Source organism: Eumetopias jubatus, unplaced genomic scaffold (assembly GCF_037043125.1).
Source record: "Eumetopias jubatus isolate StellerSeaLion01/CBP00866 unplaced genomic scaffold, mEumJub1_p1.0 scaffold_4, whole genome shotgun sequence".
Classification (NCBI taxonomy): Eukaryota; Metazoa; Chordata; class Mammalia; order Carnivora; family Otariidae; genus Eumetopias; species Eumetopias jubatus.
The window spans coordinates 139,433,022-139,458,941 of NW_028274810.1; the positions used below are offsets into that span (position 1 = coordinate 139,433,022).

At 36.9% G+C, this 25,920-nt stretch overlaps 1 pseudogene; it reads left to right on the top strand.

Annotated features, from left to right (window-relative positions):
• Window positions 1-15,679: 15,679 nt before the first annotated feature.
• LOC114215163 (nascent polypeptide-associated complex subunit alpha pseudogene) overlaps window positions 15,680-25,920 on the top strand; it is a 50,622-nt pseudogene continuing 40,381 nt past the window's right edge.

The following is a 25,920-nucleotide window of genomic DNA, read 5'->3' on the forward strand; positions in this document are numbered from 1 at the left end:
TTTTCTGAGAGAAAGAGAGAGAAACAGGCTTCATGCCCAGCATGGAACCCTGATGCAGGGCTCAATCCCACGACCTTGAAATCATGACCTGAACTGAAATCAAGAGTTGGGTGCTTAACTGACTGAGTGACCCAGGGCACCCTAGTAAATGTGATCTTTTTAAGAATTTTTAGAGCAGTTCTAAGTTCACAAGAAAATTAAGAAGGTACAAAGATTTTTCTTATACCTTCTGCCCCCACACATGCATAATTTCCCCCATTACCAACACCCCCCACCAGCATGATACATTTGTTACAACGGAAGAGCCCACATTGACACATCATAATCACCCAAAGTCTGTAGTTTAGAGTTCACTTGTGGTGGTGTACATTCCATGGGTTTGGACAAACGTATAATGATGTGTATCCATTGTTAGAGTATCATATAGGGTAGTTTTACTGCCTTAAAATTCTTCTGGGCTCTGTCTCTCTTTTCTCTCTCTCTCCCTTAACCCCTGGCAACCACTGAATTTTTTAGTATCTGCATAGTTTTGCCTATTCCAGGGCATACATGTGGAATGATACATTATGTAGCTTTCTCAAACTGTTTTTCACTTAGTAATATGCTTTTCAGTTTCCTCCACGTATCTTCAGGACTTGTTAGCTCCCATTCTTTTTAGCACTGACTTATATTCCATTGTCTGATTGTACCACAGTTTATTTACTCATTCACCTTCACTAAAGGGTGAAGGGTGCCCTTCACTAAAGGGCATCTTGATTGCTTCTAGTTTTTTTTTTTCTTTCTTGGAGGATAGGAGGTTTATTTAACATCGGCCAGCTCAGAGGACAGTGATCTCCAAAGGTCTCTATTGCTTCTAAGTTTTGATAATTATGAATAAAGCTCCTGTAAACATCTGTGCATAGGTTTTTGTGTGGACCTAAGTTTTCAGTTCCTTTAGGTAAATACCAAGGACTACAAACGCTGGATCTTATGGTAAGAATATGTTTAGTTTTGAAAGAAACTGCCAAACTGTCTTCCCAAGTGGCTGTACTATTTTGCATTCCCACCAGCAGTAAATGAGAGTTCCTGTTGCTCCACATTGTTGGCCAGCATTTGGTGTCGTCAGTGTTTGAGATTTGGGCCATTCTAATAGGTGTGTAGCAGTATTTCATTGTTTTAAATTGCATTTCTCTGATGATATATGATGTCATTATGGTATATGCCTATTTTCCATGTGTATATCTTGTTTGATGATTGTCTATTAAGGTATCTGACCCTTTCAAAAATCAGGTTATTTTCTTATTGAATTTTAAGTGTTCATATAATTTGGATAATAGACCTTTATCAGATATATTTTTGCAAGTATTTTCTCCCAGTCTGTGGCTTCTCTTCTAATTCTCTCGACAGTGTCTTTTGCAGAACAGAGTTTTTAATTTTAATGAAGTCCAGCTTATAATTATTTCTTTCATGGATCATGCCTTTGGTGTTGGGTCTATAAAGCCATCACCAAATCCAAGGTCATCTAGGTTTTCTCCTATGTGATCTTAGAATTTTAGTTTTGTGTTTAATATTTGGATCTGTGATTTATTTTGTGGAGGGTGTGAGGTTGGCTTTTAGATTCATCTTTTTGCATGGGGATGTCCAGTTGTTGCAGCACCATTGGTTGAAAAGAACATCTTTGCTCTATTGTATTACTTATATCTTTGTCAAGGATCACTCGACTCTATTTATGCACATCTATTTCTGGGAGTCAGTGTGATATTTGTGAGAGTTTTAGAACAAAATAATTTGCAATGCAGCACACAAAACATGAAGCACAAGAAAACGGGGTGTTAATATCAATTTTAACACTAGGCAGGTAAACATAGATATAGGAACTCAGTACATGTTTTGTTATGGAAAAAAAAAAGACAATTTTAATTATATCTCTAAGCCAACTCAAAGACCCTTTTGATGAGAAAGGGAGGAAGGAGAAAGAAAAAAGAGAGGAAGGAGGGAGAGGAAGAAAAGGACAAAGAAGAAGGTAAAGCTTCAGTTTAAGCTCTTTTTCCATTTTCAAGCAATATGTGGGGGTAGGTATCGGAGTTAAGAGGAAATGCAGTATAGTGGAAAGAACATAGGTTAGAAAGTCAGAACTTTTTTAGTTTCTATCTTTTTGGCTTGATAACCTTCAGCAACTAACACTTTAATTCTCATTTTCTCATTTCTAAAATGGAAATAACTAAAATCTAGTAAAGATTGGAGATAATGTCTATAAAAATCTGATGAGAATTATTCAAACTATTATTAAAGCAAGAGAATTCTTTGGTATTTATTATCATGAAATCTGATTTGCTTAATTACATATATGTATTTCAACTTGCAGTATGAATAAAAAATTAGAAGGTATAGGGGCTTCTGGGTGGCACAGATGGTTGAGTGTCTGACTCTTGGTTTCTGCTCAGGTCATGATCTCAGGGTCATGAGATCTAGCCCCACATTGGGCGGGCTCTGCGCTCAGTGTAGAGTTTGCTTGAGATTCTCTCTCCTCCCCCTGCCCCTCCTGCTCATGCTCTCTCTCTAAAATAAATAAATCTTTTTTAAAAAATTAGAAGGTGTAGGTAAGTAAAATTTTACTCCCATGGGACTTGGGTTTATTATGGCTTCTCTCCAATCAAGTGTTACCTTAATTTGTAGATGTATAAAAGAAATTTCATGCAACTAAAATCAGTGAGAGTCAAATGTCTGCCCATCCATTAATAGATTTCAATAAAAACTGACTTTGTTGGTTCATAATAAATATGCTTTTGAGCAGAAACTACTCTGGGGTGTAGAACTTGAGTCATATCATTTTTAATAACTTGCCTTTGCCTTCCTTTGTCTTGCTGAAAGATGACCATTTCAAAGAAATCTTTGTGAAATGAAGAATGTCAGTACTTACCTAGAATGATAATATATGGTAATAGGCTCTAAAAGTTTCTCCTTAACATATAAAATTGAATTTAAGACATAAAGCAGCTTAAGTAGTTTCCTAGGGCTGCTGTACCAAGTTACCACAAACTTCGTGGCTTCAAAAAACAGAAATGTATTTTCCCACAGTTATGAAGGCCAGAGTATGAAATCAAGGTGGCTATGCTCCAGTAGGAGAACCCATTCCTTGCTTCTTACAGGTTCTAGTGGCTGAATTTTTTTTGTGTTCTTTGCCTTGTGGCTGCATGACTTCAATCTCTGCCTCTTTCTTCACTTTGTGTGTGTATGTGTGTGGGATATCTCCTTTGCCTCTCTTTCATAAAAAAAAAATTGTGTTGGCATTTAGGGGCCTAGAGGATCTCATCTTCAAACACTTAACTTCATAAATCTGCAAAGACCCTTTTTTCCAAATAAGGTAGCATTTAGTCTTTTGACTATAAGGTGATAGTCACAGGTTCTGAAGCTTAAGAAGTGAATGTTACCTTTTGGAGGTTTTGTTTTTTTCAGACTACCACAGTGGTTGTCATAAATTTCATATGAACAAAAGCCCTGTTTAAAATAAATTCTTTTTTAAAAATATTGCTGAGAGTAAAAATATAAAATATGTGAAGAGACACAGAGACAAGAGAAAAGATTCTCTTAGAGATAAGAGATTTGTACTTCACCTTGGTCATGCCTAAAGTCTTCATGTACTGTTTCTTTTTACCATAATAGCCAAGGATTGCTTTTGTCTATGTTCCTCAATTTCAACTTTAGTTGCGTGAAGGAATCTAGTGATGCTATGGGAAGCTACAAAAACCGTATTGGGAGTTTACTCAACCTACAGGCCTACATGTGCCTTTTACTTATTTACCTTTCTCTTTGGAATATTTCAGCTTTCCCATGGAGGCTGGGAATGATTAGTACTAGTAGATATCATTTATGCAAAAGATATTTAATAAATAGTTGATTCCTCTGTAAGACTTTAGCCTTGCTTTATAGTGATGCGTCAGCGTTTTAGGTCTAAAAGTTAGTCTTTGATTAAGAGTCTTGTTGTCAACCTAAAGTAATTATTTTAAAGCCCAGGTTGAAAAAAGTCCACTCAAACAAAAATAGTAGAAAGGATAAACATAAAAACTGTTACTTTGAAAGTTGCATTAAAATAAAACTATGGCTATCAGACAAGGAAATAGAGCATAAAGATTTTTGACATTGACATTGAAGCAACACAAAATCACAGATATGGAAGTAATTTTCAAACTGTGAGAGATTATTTATGCAACTTTGTAACTTTAAAAGAATACAGGGCAAGAAATTTAAGGATCTAGAGAAAATGATTTCATACTAAAATAAATACTATGAAAAATTGACCCAAGGAGAGATAAAGTATCTAAATGGATCAGTCACCATTAAAGATCCTACAAAGATAATTGAAAAGTCACCACTTTAAGAAGGAATAGCCCTGGTTTTGTAGCTGAGTTTGAACTAATTTCTAAAGAGAATACACTTCTCAGGACATTTAAACTATTTTAGACAATAAATTATGAAGCATAAACCTAATATAAATATGTTACATTTAATATGAAAAAGAAAACATAGATCAAATTCATATATAAATATGTAAAAACCCTCATATCACCAAATTTAGCAATGAGTTGAGATTAATTCAACATAACCAAATAGGGTTCATCCCAAGAAAATAAATTTAAATGGACATTAATATGTAATCTTACTATAATTCAGTACATCTACAAATTATAGAAAGGTATTCATATTTATATAAGTTGGTAATAAAAAGGCTTTGATAAAATTTAATAAATATTGCAAATGAAAACCTTGACTAGAATAAGAATGAAATACCAACTATGGTTAATATTGGTTGGTATACTTACAATAGTTATGCTTTTCTCAAAACCTTTTTGTAAATTTCAAAATCTACCTTTCAAAGTACACAAGCAAATGTTTAAACATAATTAAGACTATTTGCTAAAGCCAAAAGCAAATATTATACGAAATAGTGGATGATAAAGTCATTTCCACTAAAATCAGGAATAAAACAGGAATATCCCAAATTACATCTATACGTAATATTAAAGGTGATTCTTGTAAATGCAATAAGGAAAAAGTTTTAAAAACCAGAAAAGGAGAAGCAAAAGTTTTATTTGCAGATGATATAATTATACACCAGGAAATCTAAAATATCCACCAAAAAGAATTTTAAAATTAGTAGGGAACCTGTTAAATATTAACACATTGAAAATTTACTATAAAATTAACAGCATGGTATCAGTACTGGAATAAATACATTGGTAGAAGATTAGAATCCTAAAATATATTCTTGAATGTATAAGGAACATTATACAGAAAAGTTGACTTTTCAATACTACAGGAAATACGATGGCTTACTTACCAAATGTGGTTGTGCAACTGACATTTAATCTGGAAGAAAGGTAGATTCCATTTCATATCATATACCAAATATATTCCAGATGGATTAAGAATTTAAGCCTATAGTACAAAACAATAAAATGTTAGAAAAAAACCTCAGTAGATTGTATATTTCAAATTTTGCCTTTTCATTTATTAGGTTCTGAGAAACTCAGAAAAATGAAACCTACAACACTTGGGAACCTAAAATAGGAATAAAAATGAATAACAGTAAAGGACACTATAAACAGTAGTAAAAAATGTTTTATTTTGAGAAAAATATTTGCAACAGATATATAACTCTCAAAGGATTAAAATCCTAATTATACATTTTTATGAAGTTTTGAAGCAAAAATGACAAAAAATGAAAATGAGCAAAAAATATAAAAATTCAAATCCCTCAAAAAGGAAATACAGTTGGCCAAAACATACAAAAAGATGCTCAATCTCATGAATAGTTAGGAAAGAGCAAATTAGAGGTGACAAGCAAGAAAGAGATCCAGCTGCTGCCTTATGTAACTTCTAATGGGTCTTTTCTTCCAGAGGGGCCACCAGGTGGTCACCCCAAGAAGTCATTCAAAGTGAGCTCCCTGACTCTGTTAATGTGCACTTTTATTCTAAGTTACAACTCATAGAATCTAGAGTATTTTATACCTTCATACTTTCAAGTTATTTGTTTAGCAAATGTCTGCAGAAGCTCTTTGTCAAGGGTAGGAGTCACATACATATTAAGGTAATTTAGAATATGAGGGGGTAAGTAGAAAAATGCTATAGAGACCCAAAAAGGTCTCAAACCTTGCCTAGAGAGGTCAGGGTGGGGAAGACCAATCACCACACAAAGGTATTCTTTTCTTAGTCCATAGGTTATTAAAACTGCACTCCAGCTGTGTAGTTTAATAGCAGCTCTGTAGAGTCTACAGTAATGTCATCACTCCTGTTCCCATCTTGCTCATTTGAGTCTTCCCTCTTTTCTGACCATCTGGTCAGTCTAGTTAGAGTTTTATCAAGTTTATTGATCTGCTCAAAGAACCAGTTTTAGATTTCATTGATTTTCTCTATTGCTTTTCTTTTTTCTATTTCCTAGATTTCATTCTGATCATAATTTTATTCTTTTTCTGCTTACTTGGGGTTTAATTTGCTCTTCTATTTTTATAGTTTATTTAGATGCAACCTTCTATTTTTATAGTTTATTTAGATACAATTAGGTCATTGATTTGAGAACTTTATTCTTTTCTTAATGAAAGCATTTAGTTCTATACATTTCCCCTTGTGTACTGCTTTATCAGCACATCATAAATTTTATAAATTTTGATAGGTACTGTTGTCATTTTCATTCATTTTAAAATATTTTTCAATTTCTTTGATTTTTTTTTTTTTAATCCATGTGTTATCTTGAAGGGTATTTAGTTTCCAAATATTTAGGGATTTTTTTCCAGGATTCTGTTATTAATCTAATTTCACTGTAGTCAGATGACATATTTCACATGTCTTAAATTGTTCTGAAGTTCTCTGAGATTTCTTTAATGGCCTAGACTATGGTCTATCTTGGTAATTGTCTTATGCGCATTTGCAAAGACTGCATTCTGCTATTGTTGGGTACTATGTTCTGTAAATATCAATTAGGTGAATTTGTTCAAATCTAATTTATTCTTAAAGTGTCCCTATTCCTGATTTTCTCACTTTATAAATTTAGTTTCTATCAATGTTTATAATTCTGAAAATATTGACATCTGCTCCTTAAGTTACTATGTACAGGGACATACAGCTCCCTCTAGTGACTAAATTCAAACTTCTGTACTTTAAATATCACCTGTTTCTGAATGTTTCCAGAAATGTATTTAGTAAAAAGCAAATACTTTGGGATTATAAGTTCTTTTTAAACATGTCTCAGTATGATGAATTTAAATGTTACAAACGAAATTTTTTGTTGTATATATATATATATATATATATATCAAACTAAGTTTAAAAATCATTTTTATCACTACAGGGGTCTAAACATCTATATTGTTATTCTAATCTCTTTGTCAACTCATGTGTTGCCTAGAACTTTTATATGTAAGTTGTATAGTATAAACTGAAAGATGAGTTCCTTTTCCACAAACACACAAATTGATCAGTCAGAAACTCTATGTCCATATAGGTGCTACAAAGTCTTCATTCCCCAAATCAATTATTCCACATGTAGTAATTAAATACCTATTATGTGCTGTTATGAGTTGAATTGTGTCCCTCCAAAATTCCTCTGTTGAAGTCTTACCCCTCAAAGGTCCCAATACCAAGAAATTCAATGTCTAGTAGAAAAACAGTCTTGTAAACTTTCAGTGTATACAGCTAATGAAACTTATGTCACAGAGGAGGGACATGCAATCCAGATCTGATCAGGGCATGAAGCATCTTGTCTTTGAGGTAGAGACCACTGAGCTAATCTGAAAGACAGAGATGGGGTTTGGAGGGAAAAGGAGTAACATCTGCAAAGATGCCAAAGTAATAGCCAATCTGTTAAGACATGATGAGCTAGGAGTTGGGAGTAAGTGTTTGATATGGCTGGAACTTAAGCTGTTCATAGCACTGGTCAGGGAGGAGACTGATATTATGAAGACAACAAATTAGCCTTCCGTAAGGGCCTGGCAATCTAGTTACAGAGACAAAATTTAAATGTGTCAAGAGCTCAGAAAAGATCAACGTGATTAAGTATAAATGAATATTAACTACATAAAACAATAGCAATAATAACTTGCAGGTTTAAGTAAGTGTAGAATCAATGCCACAAAAGGTAAGAAGCATAAATATATGATCAGGTCCTTGTTGGGAAATGGTAAAAGTATTCATTTATAACAGATTCTAAAATGTCAAAGAGGGGCACCTGGGTGGCTCAATTGTTAAGCGTCTGCCTTCGGCTCAAGTCATGATCTCAGGGTCCTGGGATTGAGCCCCGCATTGGGCTCCCTGCTCGCCAAGAAGCCTGCTTCTCCCTCTCCCACCCCCCCGCTTGTGTTTCCTCTCTTGCTGTGTCTCTGTCAAATAAATAAATAAAATCTTTAAAAAAAAATAAAATGTCAAAGATATGTGATAGTAGGTAGGGTAACCACTGAAAGGTAATAAAAGAATATATACCCAACAAGCTAATGGGGAAAAATGTAATAAAATAAAAACACTTGATTAAAAAGAAGGCCAAAGAGAAGAAAAAGGATTAAAAAAATTGAATAGCAAATAGTAAGATGGTAAAGTTAAATCCAAATGTGCCAGCCATTAGTTTATAGCAACTGATTAATTATCAAATTAAAAGGCAGAGACTGGAGGGGCGCCTGGTTGGCTCAGTCAGCTGAGCGTCTGCCTTTGGCTCAGGTCATGATCTTGGGGGTGCTGGGAATGAGCCTCATGTCAGTTGGGCTCCCTGCTCAGCCAGGAGTCTGCTTCTCCCTCTCCCTCTGCCACTCCCCCTGCCTGTGCTCTTGCTGTTAGAATAGAAAAAAAAAAAAAAAAAACTACTACACATTTGCTAACCAAAAGGAAGCCATGTAACTGTGCTGTAATATATATCTAAAAAGGATGTTAAGAAGCATTACTAGAGATAGAGATGGTCACTTTTCTAGATAAACATAAAATTCCAAATTTGTCTGCAATTAACATAGTCTCACAATTTATCAGGCAGAACTAAATGAAGAAATTGACAAACCACAATCGTCGTGAAAAATTTCAGCACATCTCTCTGCATTGGATGGTCCTGGTGTTTACCTAATCTAGCTCCATGGTTTTGACATTGCTATTTCAGTTGAGCCAAAAAAATGGGGAACGGTTTATAAGAACAGGAAAATATGAATGAAAAATAATCTTTGAAAATATTTTAAGATTTATTTTTTAAGATTTATTTATTTTAGAGAGAGATTGAGAGAGAGAGAGAATGAATGGGAGGGGCAAAGGGAGAGAGAGAGAATCTCAAGTCGACTCTGTGCTGAGCATGGAGACTGATGTGGGGCTTGATCTCATGACCTGAGCTGAAACCAAGAGTCAGATGCTTAACCAACTGTGCCACTCAGGTGCCCCTGAAAATAGTTTAAAATATATATCCCAACTCACATTTTAAAGTTAAGTAAACAAAACTTCTCTTTCAGGTATATTTACATGAAATTTCTCAGATTAATTTTTCTAGTCAGACTTACTGTATGTATGATCAAGAGCTTCATTTTAAATTTATTTTATGTAACAACACATCCAGAATGGTGAAGTGAATTTTAATTACTAATGATGAGAAATCTGAAAATGTTTATGGCCTTTAGGGAAGCTCAATTTCAAAAAAAAACCCCGGAATTTTATATTATTAAAGTTTATATGTCCTCCAAGTAAGGGTTGTTGACAGACAGCTTTATATTACTCCCCGGAGAAGCTCAGAGATTCAGATGGGGCAGAGTTACAGCAAAGGTTCTTTCTATCCTTCGTAATTCTGAGTCTCCATCAAGTACTGAGCAAGACAGAGTCGAAAGTGGCCAGATACTTCTAAAATTAGAGACTGTCATTTTAAGGGAAGTGAGCCCAGTGAAGGCCCACACTTAGTGCATCACAGTTTGATTTTGCTCTTGAAGCAAATCTGGCTGTCATCTTCCTTTGGATTTCCTTTCCCTGCTACTCCTGTGCTGCTTGCATATTTTTTTCTTAATTCTGCATGCAAATATTTCTTCACTCAACACTAGTTTCTAATGTTCCATGTTTTTAATTTCGTGTGCTGTATTTTAAACAGATGGGCTTTCTTCCAGCTATTTTAAGATAGAGGAAAGGAGAGACCAGGGGTATTAAAAGAATTCCTGTATTAGATGTGTGTTTCGAGGTGCTTTGATTCTCTCAGGTGCTTTAGACAGAGTCATGCATTCCTATTCATTGCTAGCTCTCCTGCGTCCTACTCACCGATCAATATTCATCGCTAGTTCTCTGGCGTCCTACTCACAGATCAATAAGCGCTGCTCTCAGGCATACTAACCTCTTGGCATAATCAGCTTTTTGTTCAAATATGCCATCTGTGCTCCACCAGGGCCATCTTTCTCTCATGAAACTGGCAATAGTGACAAAGTACATTTGAATTCCCGATCCTTGTAATCATCAAGCAGCCTGTGTTCTCATGTGTAAATACAGCCTCCTCTATTTGGAAAACTCCTATTGCCTGTTACAGTAACTCAAAGTTCACATTTATTTTCCATGCTGAAGAAAGAATGCCTCATGGTACGTCTTTCAGACCACTGATCATTCCACAGTGTTTTCCCACGTTCCCCGCAACAGCCTCCTTCTTTGCCATCATGCTTTTTTGCCTAAATCCACCAACATGGAGGCTGAAGGAAACTGAATAGAAATTTCTATGGGAGCTGTCAGACCATTCTTTAATCAGACCTGCAGGTTGCTACTCATGAGACATTTGTTCTCTGCCCAGACATTAAGTATGATTGCTCAGAGGCAAAGGGCAAGGAAGCGTCACAGCCGCCTGTGAAAACATGCTAACTCATCAGAGATTTATTTCCTCCTTTAATAGCTGAAAACAACAGAACAAACAAAAAAGGTAAGCCCTAATAACAGGCCAGTGCTCTTGCTAGGTCGAAGCATTTTCAGGACAGGTTAGAATGCTGCTTAAAAAAAGAGGTCTCAATCTTTCTTGAGATTATATAGATTCCAGTGGATTTTCTTTTCATCTGTTTGTTTTTTTATTTTACAAGGAATAAATGACTGAATGCTGCTGGAAAGGTTTTTTTTTTTTTTTTTTTTCCTATCTGGTTTTAAATCTTCCATTATTTCCAAGAGCAAATTTGAAAAATGATGCCAATGGAAAGCATGTGAGATTAGCCTCCTTGGATAGTCCTAGAGAAGCAGGAAAGATTAGTCAAGAGATTTTTCTCTGGGGCCTTAGCAGTGACATAAGCAATTGTCTTTCAGTTTTGTAAATTTTGTGCCATTTGTAAAGTAATGAAGGCTTTAGCTCCACTGTAGATGAGCTAATATTTCCTTTGATGACCAAATGCTTGTCAATTCTAGAATGTCAAGGTTAAGCTCAGTTTCAAAAACAGCATATTAGGAGTCTACAAAATATTCATATTTCCCCCTAAATGTTTTCAACTTCCAATAATATGAAAAAAAATTGAATAGGTGGCTTGGCTTACTGTTGTCACTTTTAGCTGATATTTGGTCAGAGAAATACTAATCAATTCTAAAATATTGGATAAATATCTATGAGGGCGCCTGGGTGGCTCAGATGGTTAAGCGTCTGCCTTTGGCTCAGGTCATGATACCAGGGTCCTGGGATCAAGTCCCACATCGGGCTCCCTGCTTCTTGGGAGCCTGCTTCTCCCTCCGCTTCTCTCTCTCTCTCTCCTTCTCTCATGAATAAATAAATAAAATCTTTAAAAAAAAAATCTACGAAATGTCAGGTGCTATATAAAGCATTGATGTTGAAGAGGAAAATCATGTATAGACATGTACAGGATTATTCTTAGTATAGGTTTGCTGTTTTATGATCAGATATATTTCTCAAAAGGTACAAGTCAAATTCTATAGAATTTTTTTAAATAAAAAAATAGATATATATGGTATCTATGTTACACACATATATGCATGCATTATATTAGAGTTTAGATATCCCTGTACCTTCATATATAACTCCAAATATACATAATACACACTTAAAACCTCTCAAGTTAGACTTTGAATATTTCTCAGAATGCTTAGAAGAATGCAGTAAGCATTGTAGGTGCTCAAAAAAAATTAATTGGTTGATGTTAACACACTGATTCAATGAGAATAGCTCATTATACAGAGACCAAGCAAATCATCTTAGGCAGAAAGTCCTCTCCTAGGTTACTTAAAGCATATATTTTCTTATTCTAGGGATGCACAGAGAATTTGAATACAAAAGCATTATTCTATTCCACTGAGGTCCCAGCTATTAACCCCCGGAGGAATTCTCATTCCAACTCTGAAATGATCATTCCCATTAAAGTCACAATGTGTAGATATTAGTTTCCACCCCCAGTATCTTAAATTCTAGGTCTTTATTTGTTTTCCTATTTATAGCCATAGAATTGAGTTCAAGTTAGTGAGGGAGAGTAAACAACTTTTCTGTTACAAGCTTGGGTGACAGAAAATAAAGATGTGCTCTTCGTGAAGAATTGGTATGTGGCAAAGAAAAATATTGAGCAAATTGATACATGGCAAAAAATCATTCTTCCATGTGGGTGATTAACCACTGAGGAACAGTAGACTCACCAAGGCCTTTATTATGAGATCGCTGCCTTGTACAGTAGACGGTTGTGTTCATGTTTATATTCCCCACAAGAACATGGGCTGCTAGAGAGTGGGTGTGTATGCCTTGTTTTGCTTTGTGGTCCATTTCGAACACACTGTGCAGTGTTTGGGGACAAATAAGGGTGTCTTGGAACTTGAAGGGTAACTTGGAAGCTTTCTCTCCACACGTGATTCTGCCTCAAGCCATGGAAGAAGGTCATGGCTTCTGTTGGGCTCGGTGTCCTTCCTCAAGTGCTTCCATAGTAACACAATTTTATCCTATTTCTTGAATTGTAGCTTTATTTCTGTATTATCAAAGGGGGGACTATTTCCTGTTTATCTTCATTTCTTTTTAAAGCCCAGTGTAGCACTCGCACACAGTGGGCATTTGAGACATGTTTGTGAATGAATGAAGAAAATGATTTTGGGGCGCCTGGGTGGCTCAGATGGTTGACCATGTGCCTTTGGCTCTGGTCGTGATCCTGGGGTCCTGGGATCGAGCCCCATGTCTGGCTCCTGGCTCGACGGGGAGCCTGCTTCTCCCTCTGCCTCTCCCCCTGCTCATGCTCTCTCTCTCTCTCTATCTCTGTGTCTTGAAGAATGGGTGAAATCTTTGAAAAAAAGAGGAAAAAAAAAAGAAAATGATTTTTGGTTAGCTCTAAGGTTGTACAAGGTTCTCATTTTATATGTCTCTACAGACAATGTGTTCATTTTCAGAGTCTTGATGTTTATCTGGGAAAACTAGCCACTAATTCCTAGGGATCAATTTGCCCAGAGCAAATAATGATGTTCAGAGACATAGTTGCCCCATGCATCAAGTCCAAGATGAAGCTATGAAAGAAAATAAATTATCCAACTTCTTATTAAGTCGGTAAATTTCTGAAGGTACATAGAGCAGAAGGTAGTGATGGAAATTTATTTTTAGTTCTTGCCCAATATAAATAAACAAAATTCCTAAGACGGAAAATTTTGTTTTACAGGGTGAAAAAAATAGATATACCCCTATTTCATGTTGCATGAATACCTTTAAGTATTTAAAGAGACAGGAAATGGACTACAGTCTTTCCCAGTGGAGCAAGATAGAATTTCACATTTTTTGTTACTTTATGTGAAATGAACCTTTGGAGGTTACCTTAAAAAATGGCAGCTCCTGGTGCAGAATTTTTCTATACACATGTACTATTCATTTAGTGTTGGGCAAGTCACTTATGCTCTCAGATTCTCAATTGCCTTATCTGCCAAATAGTTTGGGGAGAATGTATGAGGATTAGGAATAATGAATGTCAAATACCTAGTGAAATATCTGGAACATATTTGGTACTCAGTGGCAAATAGGTGTTTCATTATCACCATAATGATCGTTGTGAGTCATTGTGAAAATTAATATAAAGCTTGAAACAGATTTTAAATTTAGGGCACAAAATATTACCAATAGTTTACATTGTTAATAAACAGAACATACTGTGCTCTTTCCAAATCATCCTGTTCTTCTTTAGTAGAGGGAATTAAATGATCTACCCAGTCACTGGCTTTAGTTTAAACGAATTAAAAAAGACACACATAGTTGTGTATGTACTAAATTTCAATGGGCTCCTTGAAAATTTGTAACTTATAATTCTATCCTAGAGACCAAGAAAAACTGCTGTTTCTAATGAATTTGACAATCTCATTGTATTTCTTGAATTGTAGGTTTACTTCTGTATTATCAAAGTGGGATGCATTGATTATGTGATTGTTTAGAATATTATGAAAGACTTCACACAGGATTAAATAGAGAAAGAATCATGTGGCAAACATACTTTAAAAAAATCTCATACTTAACAAAAAATAAATTGTTAATAATTGATAGTATATTAAAAATGGTTTTGAAACTTGTTTCAAAACTAGTGCCTTCCCTTCATCAAGCAAATAAAAATTTCAGAATGTTTTCCTAAAGAAATAATTTTTAAAGAGCAAAATATATATGGAGATGTTTGTTAAACATTTTCTATATAGTGAAAGGGCAATAGTACTCATAACAACCAATACTTACGTAAGACTTACCCTGTGCCAGGAATGCTTTAGATGCTTTGTGTACTCATTTAATCTTCACACGCCCACTTCTCATTGTACAGATGAGGAAACTGAGGTGCGGAGTGTTTAAGTAATTTGCTATAGTGCAGCAGACATCAGACCGTAGATTTCATGCTCTAAACCACTGTATTATTTAGTCTCGCAAATAGAGAACACAACCTATGATTTAGTAATGTGGAGATTATGTAAATGAGGATTTTAACTGGACAGAATATTATGCAACCATTAAAATAAAGTCTTATGGAGAATATAAAGCAATGTGGACTTTCAAAAACATAATGCTAAATCATACAATAATGGTCCACCATACCATACAGGATGGTCAACCCATTGTGATGGCAGACTTTAAAGATGGCTCTCACGAGGGGCCTAATAGAAATGAGTGTGCAGGGCCATCCAGGCACACAGAGGTTGAGAGGATTAAGACAAGAAAAACAGGGAACAAGAGCAAGCCATCTACCCAACCCTACTGGCAAGAGGACAGTTGTTATACCCATGTGATGCCGCGTTGGCTTCGTGCTGGGAGGGTATTTGAACCAAATGATGGAGAAGAACATCTGGCTTCAGAAGTGTGAAGTGAAGATGGAGGGAGAGCCAGAGACCCAACGGAGAATTGTCCCAGAGTAACAAGAAGTCAAGGGAGGTTGAAACCCAACCCTGACTCCTAGTGGAACAGAGGTTAGACGAACAAACTCTAGCCTGCTAGCTCGGGTGGTGAACAGAGCCCCTGTGGTGCCAGTGACTGAGAAGTGCCGTGAAAGCCGAGGTATCCCAGAGATCCCAGCAGAGATGGGCTTGTTGATGGAAGTAGGGGGTCAGACCAGATAGGAAGCTAGGCCTCCTATCTGGAGTAATTTCCAGAAATTGTGAGCTATTAGAATCATTAAACACCAAGAGCTACAGAATCTTCAAATATAGGACAGTAGAAGATCTTCTAAATCCTACTGTCCCTGGCCAAGGAAGCCTTTCAGAGCTCTCCAGCCTTTGATCCTGTGAGAGTCAGAGGAAAACAATGGAAGCCAAGAGTCAAAGGCCTCAGGTAGCTGCGACGGTACAAGACGTGCACAGGACTCGAGAACAAGTAAAATATGGAAAGTAATGCATTCAATTAAAAGAGTAATATGTGGATATTTTTCATCTGATAAATTTCCTTTAATGTCAAAATATTTCTTTGACAATTTTTTAAAAAATCTGGTAACTCGTGGACATTATACTCTAGCAAGTTTTTTTTAGCTGTGTACTCTAGCTGTTCAAGTTTCTGTGAACAGATGATTTAGTTGAACATTTCCCTTCCTTTCACACATAGGTACAATACTAATAACCTCGCCACTGAATTCTCAACAAAGATTCATATGCTGGCTTTAGTGCGTCACCTCTCCCAGTGGGTTTAAGGGCTCACAGTAACGTAGGGTAGGGACCGTTTCTTCTTAGAGCAATGTTGAGAAGTTGACACTGCAGGATGGAGATAAAATGATCTTTTGTTCATTTGTTTTAAATGCCATATGTTTCAGAGATAACAAATATTGAGAGGTAGTGAATGATTTTTCTTTTTCTTCTATTTCATGGGAATATTTATCAGCACCTATCTGACATTCTGTTTGGGAGATTGCAATAGCTGAGAAATCATAGGATGCCAGCCCAGTCTGATGAGACCCTGACAACAAATTAGCTGGTCCTCCCATCCTACAACAATAAAAATCAGTTTATGAATAGGGAAGTTTGTATATAGATACTCATCTTCCCCTTTCCTCCTTTCTTCCTAGAAAATTTTGGAGAAGTCACCTATATATTAACTAGGTAAGTTTTAGGTGTTGGGTTCTATTTTAAATATACAAACTCAGGGAGGGGTTTACTGTGATAAATCAATTAGAAGAATTTTAAAAGTAAGCTGATTTCTTACTGCATTGAATTTAAAAAATCAGATATGAGATAAAGTGAAAAAATATATTAACTTCTCTTTTATTTGGTGTCAAAAGATAAACTGATTGCTTGGTCTGGCTTTTGGATTGTCTATGGAATTAATTTTTGTAGGATATTTATACATATCATATTTACATTCGTTTTCTTTCTTTTTTTTTTTTTAAGATTTTATGTATTTAAGTAGTCTCTACCCTCAAAATGGGGCTCGAACTCATGATCCCGAGATCAAGAGTCACATGCTCCTCTGACTGAGCCAGCCAGGTGCCCTATTTATATTCATTTTCTAAGAAGCCTGGGTCACCATTCATAGATTCACATTCTAACACTGAAAAATTGTAGCATGCAATTCTTGTTACCAGATTATCTTGGAGGTTAAAATAATCCACTGCTACTGAAAAGGGTGTCCCATGCCTATCTCTCTAAACTAATATTCATCAATCTGTGCCAAATAGCAAAATTTCATTCCTATTAAACCACCAAGAGTAAGAATTTTTATCATCCCAGCAGCAAAATTTATTTATGGATTGGATTGTATCCCAAATAAAAGTCGTTCTAGAGGATTTGCAATAGAAAATGAAAAGAAATTCTACTGATGAGTTTGCAAACAGCATCAAACTGTCAAAAAGCATAAAACACAATCAAACTGTGTCATAAAGCATGAAAACAGTGTCATAAAGCATAAACAAACTGTCCCGTACTGATGCGGGGCCAGTTGGATGTTAACGAACTTCTTTTAGAGGGCCTTAATTTTTGCATTTCCTGTGACTCAGCCAAGCCTCCCACTCTCTTTTGAAGTCATGGATCATTCTGAAGTCGTTTGCAGTATGCACTTTTTATGCTTTGATGACATCAGAAGTAGTTATAGTTAACCACTAAAATGCAAACATATTTCCCATGAAACCAGCCCTGGCACTCCCTTTTACTAAAATAAGATGCCCCTCTCCACCGAATTATAGCAGCTAACTTCTGAACATTCACTGTGGTCAGGCATTTTTCTGGGCATGTGTCATCCATGCACACAAGTAATCCTCTTAATAAGCCTAATTATTCCTGCCATTTTTCAGACGAGTCAACTGAGGCACGGAAGTTTGAAAGACTTGCTCCAGCTCCCACAGAGAAGTTGGAATGCTAACCCAAGCTGTCTGACACCAATGACCTGCCATAGTCTCAGCTCCTCTTGGCTTACTCTTGCCCCCGCCATCAGCTTCCTCATCTCCTGTGCTCCAGTCACACTGCATGACTTTGTAGGTCTCCAACACATTCCCAGTCTTTCCATTTTAAAAAAAAATTTTTTAAAGATTTTATTTATTTATTTGACAGAGAGAGAGCATGCACGAGAGAGCACAAGCAGGGGGAGCAGCAGGAGAGGGAGAGGGAGAAGCAGACTCCCTGCTGAGCAGAGACACCCATGTGGGACTTGATTCTAGGACACTTAACCAACTGAGCCACCCAGGCGCCCCCAGTCGTTCCATTTTAAGCTAGATCTCCTTCTTTTGCCTGGCCACTGCCCCTGAGCTTGCGGGACTCTGTTTGGTTTCTCTGTGTGGGATGTGTGTCGGCCCGCCTTTAAACCAAAGCATTAAGTAAGCCTTTGGAGAAGCTCCATAGCGGAGTGGGGAGGTCTTACAGGACATTGAGGAAGGAGAGCTACTTCTTGTTCCCTTAGTGTTTGTCTGCTTATTTTGCAATGGTGTGGTTGAGAAGGATACTGGAAAGAAACATTACGCAAAGGTAGGAGGGATCTGAGATTTCCTTCTGGGCGAAGCATTAACCCCCTCGTTGTTCATAATGGAAAGGCACGAGGTACTATGGAAGGAGCTACAGTAGGTAGGAAAGCTCTGGAGAAATTTGGGGCAGGGTCTTTATAGATACAGAGGATGTTCCTTAAATATGTACATTTTTATTTACGGCCCTACCAGCGTGTCTTGGTTAGATTACTTGGTAGCACCTTGTGTTAGTGGTCTAAATGTGCTTCTAGCCACTGCCCCCCTCAAATTCTCTTCTTATTCGTCTTCTCTTTTATCACAACTGAAATATGATTTTGTTTAGTGGCAACCCATTTATATTCTCCTCTCAAAGAAGTGGAGCAATTCTTCCCTGTCTAGCTTTACTGATGAGAATACATTGAACTCTTTATTTCATCTTGGAGCCAATATTTACAGGAGCCAGTTCACAGTATACTCCAAATTCTGTGTTCCCTGGTCTTATATTTTCATTTCTTTCAGAATTAAAACTTTCTGTTTCAAAAATATCCTGCTTTATCCTTCTGTCAGTGAATGGCAAATCTAATGTCATCTGTCAGGGCTGGAAGGTTAAGGACTGAAATCCAGATTTTAGAGAATGGGTAACTCAGGGATACCAGTTCCTCCTCTGTTTAGCTTGTGCTCCAGGTCCCCTGCACTTTCACCTACTTAATCTCTCCCCTTCAGGCACCTGGCTGCTCTTGCATCATCCACATTACTTCTTTTAATAGATGACTTCTAGTGGCATTAAGCTACGTTTTTGTAGCTCTGATGATAAAACAAATAACCAAGCATAAAATCCCCATCATCCTCCAGCTTTGAGCATCACAGCAAAACATTTCAAAAGAATTGTTGACACACATTGTTTCAATTTCATCTCTCATTCATAACATATTCCGATCTGTTTCTGTTTCTTCCAGTTCCCCTGTCAATGGCCTTCCTCCCTCTATTACTCAACCCTTCATCCTTCAGCTGCATTCAACATGGCTTCTCTTGAAGCCCTCTCTTCTCTGGCTTACAGGGCATTTTCCAGGTTCTGTTTCTACTTCACTGGCTGCTGCTTCTCAGTCTCCCTTGCTGATATTTCTTCTTTTGATCTTGAGGGTTGGTGTGCCTCAAGTAGGTCTCTGTGCTTATTGTTCTTATCTTCTCTCCCCCAATCTTTCTCCTTGCCTGATTACAAAAGGGACACCAGATAGAACCACGTAAAACTGAGGTCTTTATAAGTGTATGTGAAAATGAGATGAATATCAGCAATTTGTTGATTCACCCTAATGTTTCTAATCTAAACCTCTTTCCTGAGTTCCGTACCCACTGTTTACCTGACATCTCCACTGGATGTCTAATAGGCATCTCAAACATAAAACATGTCTAAAGTGGAATTTTTGTATCCATCCATCTTGTTCAATTCCAAGTTTCCTATATGTATTAAATACCACTACTAAAGAGTCATTTTTGATGTATTCATCTTCCTCATCTTCAAAATATAATCCATCACCAAATCCTTTCTCTTCTCCCATCACTTTATATGTTGGATTTCTAGGTCCACTCTCAGCTCCTCCAGTCCAAGCGATCCTACACCTTGAGTGAGCACTCTAACAATGCCCTGTTTTTTTCTGCTTTCACTCTTGTCCCCTTCCTCCCCGATCTCTAGTAACCAGAGTAATCAATTGAAAGTATGTCAGACTCTCATATTAAATAGTTAAGAAAACAAAAGTAGTAGCAACAAAAATACCTCTTTAAAGACTTCCCAATGCCTTTAGACTAATCAAAATCCTTGCCATGGTTCATACTAGGGGTTAGAGAACTATAGCCTGGAGGCCACATTGAGTCCACTGCCCGTTTTTATAAATGGTTTCTCTTTAGACACAGTCATGCTCAATTATACATTACCTAGCATTACTTTTGCACTACAGTGGCAAATGGAGTCACCGCAACAGAAACCATTTGGACTGCAAAGCTTGTATTTACCATCTGAGCCTTTACAGAAAATGTTTGCTGGTCCTGGTTTATAGGGTCTTGTGCTCTCTAGTTCCTACCTAGCTCTGAACTCCTCTCTGCCTTTAGCTCACTTACAACTCTTCCCCAACAGGCCTTGTTCCTATTACAAGCCTAGGGCTAGTGCTTTATGCCATGAGGGATTCCTTTGTATCTCTACAAGCAATGTTCCTTCTCTGGATCTTTGATTGGCTGATGCTTTCTCAATATCTCTAGTTCTCACTTCCTAGGTTGGAGGTATTCCTTGACATTCTATCTAAAGTTGCTCCTGATTTCTATCTCATTGCAAATTTTTTATTTCCTCATAGCACTTATCAGTTAGTAATTACCATGGAGACACTAGCCACAAGAGAGCTAGTATAGTATAATATCGGACAAACTAGATTTTATGGCAAGACATATTATTGGATAGACAAGACATTTACTATCTATAGAGAAGATTGTTTGTGGATATATAGATACCAGATGAAATAGACTTTAAAGCAAGAGAGAGTGATAAACTTAGATATTTCATATGATAAAAGGTCAGTTCAATAAGAAAAAAATCTTAAATTTGCATGTATCTAATAACATAGCCTCAAAATATATAAAGTAAATACTGATAAGTTACACAGAGAAAAAGAAATATTCACAATCACATGGCTGGAGGTTTTGATATCACTATTTTAGTAGCTCATACAAATACATAGGTAAAATGTCAGTAATAGGTCCTATCCACTCCTACTGAATTGCTTACATTTCTTTTTGAGGTCTTTGGTAGCCCACTAATTTATTTCCATAGCACCAAGTACCTACTATTAAGGAAACTTTCTATATTTCATCTGTTTATTTAATAACCTCCCATACTCCCACACAGTTTGGAGACAAATATTACTAAGCCTGTGGACAGGTAGATAAATTGAGACTCAAAGCTAAATAATTTATAGTAGGTCTTGCAGAGAGTAATGAGGCCACGTGGCTAAAACCTTCGAGCCTTGGTCTTTCTGACCTGTATTTTTTTCCATAGATTACACTTCCTCCCCTGATGAATGAGTTAGCAACTTACTGTATCTTTTTCCTGTAATTGCTATAAACCATTTTCTTCCTCATATTATACTCAGATGGGGATTGGCAGAGATTAATGTCACCATTAAAAACCTGTGGGATGCTGGGGTGGTCATTCCTATACCATTTCTGTTTAGTTTGCCAGTCTGGCTCCTGCAGAAATGGACAGATCCTAGAGAATGACTATAGTATGGACTACGTCAAGCTCAGACAAGTAGAAATCCTGTGCACAACTGCTGTGGTCAATGTAGTATCATTGCTAGAGCAGATTTATAAAGCCTCATGTTCTCATGGTATGCAGCCATTGATTTATTGAATGCATTCTTTCCTATTCTGGTGAGATAAGGGGATCAGACATAGTTTGCATTTATGTGACTGGCACAAACACATTCATTTATGCTTTTGCTTCAGGGCTATGTTAACTCTCCTGCCCTCTGTCATAATATAGTCTGAAGAGATTCAGACTGTCTGAGTTTCTCAGCACATTACATCGATCCAATATATGACATCATGCTGACTGGACACGATGAACAAGAGGTGGCTAGCATGCTGTAAGTCTCAGTTTTATGCTCTTCTAGTGGCATAAGATAAACTACATGAAGCATTTACCTTTAAAAACTTGTAAATTCTCTGCCCCTTTGAATTGTAAATCTTCTCCCAGCCTCTTGCCAGCTTTGCAATCTAGGAATGTCTTTCTCAAAGACTTGGGGACCATCCCTTAGCAATGTAACCATGAAGAAAGATAGTTCCCCAATTTCCCAGGCTCTGTGGGAAGGTAGGAGCTTAACTTGGGTAAGCACCAATTAGCACACACAGATGGTCTAATCACATTGATCAGCACCCGCGCCCCTCCCCCCGCCATGACCTCTAGTACTTTCTCAGTAGCTCACCCTAGTGTTTAAAAACTCACCTTCAATCTCTCCTTCTTCCCTAATGCAATAGTCATTTTACCCCAGGTTTACTGAGATATAATTGACATGTAACACTGTATAAGTTTAAGGTATATATGTAATGATTAACACACACACACACACACACACAGTGACATGCTTATCACAATAAGTTAACATCCATCATTTCATTGTTACACATTTTTCTTCTTATGATAAGAACTTTCCAGATCTACTCTTGGCAACTTTTCAATATAAAATCAGCAATGTTCACTTGAACATAGTCTTCCTTGCCTATTTAATTCCATCTAGTATCATCTTTCTTTGACCCAGGTTTCATGATGAGAAGAACTGGAGAAGCTGCTTTGGGTATATTGAGGATTTCTGAGCTTCCCTTTCAGCCCTGAACCACCACCTACCTCTGGACCATGACATGAGAGAAGAACAAACATTTATCTTATTTGAGCAGCTGAACTTGTGTATCTCTTTGTTCGAACAGCTTGGCCTGTGTCATAAGTAATGTAAGATCTATTTGACCAAGTTCCTTTAAAAAGAAGACAGGATCAAGTTTGAAAAACAAAAAAAGAATTAACTTTTTTTTTTCCTCTGAGTGTGCATTATGGCACTGAACTTTGTTAAAAGTCAAAACTTAGGAAAATATAAAAGTACATGTAGCATCCATCACCAAAAAATTGAAATAAATGTGATATTTAAGTCTTGGACCAAAATTGTGTTGTTCAGAAACAGGAAAACACAAAAAGATGAGTTTATAACATTTTAGGATTCAATTTGGCCAAGTTCTACAATGATTTATTAAAAAAGCATTACAGAGAGCCTACCCTGAAGCCCACTTTACTCAATATTTGGATTGCTTAGAAAAGGTAAATAATAACAAATGTAGAAAAGAATACTTCTGTGTAATTATAATCATGTATATTTTGACCTTCTAATGAGCTTTTTACCATGTCCATATTACAGTTTTTTGGGATAATGCCAAATTTCATCATGTCATTCACTGATGCTCTTTCTTCTTTCCTTTATTCTATTTGTAAATATCCTTCAAATTGATTCAATATAAACTTGTGAATACAAACATTGTGCCTGGACCTGTTTTAGGTGCCAAAGTGCTAAAGAGATCCTCAATGGGAGATGGACAATAAAGTACGAACAGGTCACAAAAACAAGAGCATATTCATTTGTAATAAATCAGAAGTGTGGGTGGGAGAAGGAAACTGGACGCTGCCAAGGAGACTAAGTGCGTGGGGAGGAGAGCGCTAGGTTAGCTAAGCTGGCTGGGTATGCCCACCTGTGCAGAGCTAGGAAAGAGGATTCCAGACCCAGGGAAGTGCAATTGCAAGGCCCCCTGGCAAAGAGAGAGCTGGACGCCCCAGAAGAGGCAGCGGCTATTGAAGGAGAATCAAGTGAGCCAGGAAGAGATGGGGTTGGGATGAGGGGTAACTAGAGAGGCGTGATTAGAAGAGGGATTTACGAGACAGCTAAGGAGGTTAAATTCTGTTCTAAGCACAAAGCAGAGTTTTAACGGGGGCAGTAACAGGATCGATTTACATTTGTTGGAAATCACTCTGTGGTGCCTAGATTAGAAGAAAGACTGTTTTACACTTCATCATTGAAGTCACCTGCTGCTGGGGGTGGGGGTGGGGATTCAGGAAAGTAATGACTTCCCTGCTTTGGGAATTTGGAGTGAAATCTCTGGACAACAGGGCTCATTTGCATAGTATGGTCTGATTGGTTGGAAAAGGTTTCTCCTTTTGTAGGCTAGTCAGACTTTCAGCCAGATGGCTTGCCCCCGGAAAAAAAACAAAAACAAAAAAACAAAACAACAGCAACAAAAAACATCTATCCAGCTAGTCACAGGGTTTTTTGTTGTTGTTTTGTTCCCCTGCTTTTTAGTAAGGCCTGAAGAGATCACTGGTGAGAATCAGGGGCCATAGGTTAGTTTGGCCTCTGTCCCCCCAAGCAAGGAGAGTGGAGAAAAATCTCAGAAGACACGGGGATTTCTCTGCGGCATACAAAAAAAATCAGCAAGCACCACAACATACATTCCCTTTAGCACTCTACTTTAAGTCTGCATCGTGTTTATATTACTTATGCACCCATCTTCTCCACATCAGGATTTAAGACACAAAACAAAACTTTGTTCTTTAAACTTCTCAACACTATGAGTATCACAGTGAAGTTAAAGGAGTTGGAATTAAATCATTCATGTGCTAATTTACATGCAGCAGAATATCCAAAGTAACTGCTTTAATACTTAGCAAATTATTATTTAGGAGATGAACATATTTGAATAATATAAATAATTAACATACTTTTAAGACTATTCTTGCTGTATCGGCATTACAGGAAAAGGCATTTTAACTATCTGTAAAAAACTATATTGGACAAGCATCCTTGATGATGATTAAAATTCAACAATTTGATTTTTTTTTTGCTTTCTTTTATGAGACAACTAAATGCATTTGCAATACTTCATTAACTAGAAAGTCTGTTTTATGCCACCCAGAGATGAATTTATACTTGTGCAATATGCAAATATTTTCAAGGTATAAAATTTTAACTGCTGTTGAATTCAACTGAAGCACCATGAAAAGTGAAACATAGTTCATAATTCCAAATTTCATTTTAACAATCTTGGCTAAACATTTTTTCAGGATCGAGATTTTTGAAGTAAATCAATTTTAGTTACGATGATCTCACCTCCCTAAGTAATGTCTGCCAGGCTTCATGGGGTCACAAGTACCAGCCTCAGAGTACAAACAGGACCAGAGTGGGAACCTGGCTGTACAGGAAGGCAGGAGCCAGCCCAGAAGCTGCAAATTCCACTTTTATGGAGTCACTCATTCCTTTGTTTTCAAAAAAAGCCTCTCCTAAAATATAAATGTCCTCTGGAAAAATGGGATTTAAAACCTGGCAACATTTGTCTTTCACTTGTTGGCTTTAAAAAAATATTTAACGTTACAAAAATATAACGAAGAGAAAGATTTGGGTTGTACCTGCAATATTTTCATGGTAGGAAAGGTTTATGTTGATAACCCACAAAACTATCTAGGAGTGTTGTGTGGGGTGCCTAGACATTAGTGATCCAGTGATAGGTAGGGCGAGAAGGAAGGGATTGTGAGAGGAGCTCCAGAAATTTGGAAAGAGGAGAAAAGAGAGGCATCCATTGTTATCTCTGGAAGGAAATCTGGCTTGGATGTCAGATCATCTTGATTTTTATCCTGGGTTTATAACCAAAGCCATCATAACTACTCGGGTAAAAATAGATCCAGAACAGATCCAACCTTTGTGTGAAGCTTATACATTTCTGGTGGAAAAAATAAAATTATGAATACAAATTTAGGCATAGATCCCTAGAAGAGGATATGTAGTGAGGGACCTTGAAGCTTAAACTCTTCATGTAATGTTAAATTCTGCTCCAGGTGGATGTCAGAATTGCTATTTTCATATGATACATCTGAGATCCAAAGATAAGAAATGGCTTCCAGCTAGTATTTGGTAGCGCTAAGCCTCAAACCTGGTCTCCTGAAGATGGAATCTCTGCTCCTTCTCTCCCAGAGAAGGAGCTCCCTATGTGACCTCAGGCGAGTTACTTCACCTCTGGTTTTCAGTCCCATCTTGAGAAGTGAAAGTCAAACAAA